Genomic DNA, 1,288 nt, shown 5'->3' on the forward strand with positions numbered 1-1,288 from the left:
TTGAATTCCCATGTGCAAAGGTCTGTGATAAGAGATTATGGTGAATGAAAAATAAAAAGCATAGAGTACAGACATGACTGGGGAGATAACATAGCATAGATATGTTATGTATGGATGCAGTTTAAAAAATACATAAGAAAAATCCATCAAATAATGGATTGCCAAATCAACTGCAAAGATACTAAATATTATGAGTTAGAAATGAACTCAGGTCTCTGATTGCAAAGCTAGAACTCTTAAATACCAACTCAGGATCTTGATCACTATAAAATACTCTCTCATATTTTCAGGGCATTTATGTAGATTATACACATCTTTCAGAAGCCTCATTTTAATTCTTATTCCAATCCTGTGAAGTTTTGTTTTGTTTTGTTTTTTGTTGTTTTGCTGCACTTGGCAGCATGTGGAAGTTCAAGGGCCAGGGATCAAAACCTGTGCCACAGCAGCGACCCAAGCCTTTACAGTGACAAGGCTGGATCCTTAACTGTTGCACCGCAAGAGAACTCCCCAATCCTGTGAGGTATTATTATCCCCACTTAACAGAGCCGAGAATTTGTGGATCTGAGATGCTGTAACTAAAGTAGGGGAACAAGGACACAAATCAAATTCAAATGTTTTGCACCCATGCCACAGCTTTAAATGGCATGTGTCAGACACAGAGGACACATTGCAAGCCCACATGAAGCTGATTTTTGGATAAAGACCTATATTAACCATGTAATTACAAAAATATAAATAATTATGAAAATTGACAAGTGTGAAGGAAAAATATGTGCCTGGGGCGTGCATAGCAGGGAACCTGACCTGGGTTGGGGTTGGGGAGGGGATCAGAGAAGCTTCCTGTTCTGCAGTGACCCAAGCTGCTGCAGTGACAGCGCTGGATCCTTAGTCTGCTGCACCACAAGGGAACTCCCTGGAAGAACTAACTTTTTGAGCTGAGCTCTTTTAACTAGGTTTATGTGGGAGATCATTGCAGACAGAAAGAAATCCTTGTGTAAAGTACACAAGTCATGAAAATGCATGGGGAGTTCCGGTTGTGGCTCAGCGGTTAAGGAACCCGGCTAGTATCCATGAGGACGCAGGTTTGATCCCTGGCCTTGCTCAGTGGGTTAAGGATCTGGCATTGCCGTGAGCTGTGGTGTAGGTCGCAGACTCAGCTTGGATCCCCAGTTGTTGTGACTGTGACGTGGTCCGTCGGGGGTAGCTCCAATTTGACCCCTAACCTGGGAACTTCCATATGCCACAAATGTGGGCCTAAAAAGACAAAAAACAAAAATTAAAAAAAAAA

Source organism: Phacochoerus africanus, chromosome 3 (assembly GCF_016906955.1).
Source record: "Phacochoerus africanus isolate WHEZ1 chromosome 3, ROS_Pafr_v1, whole genome shotgun sequence".
Taxonomy (NCBI): domain Eukaryota; kingdom Metazoa; phylum Chordata; class Mammalia; order Artiodactyla; family Suidae; genus Phacochoerus; species Phacochoerus africanus.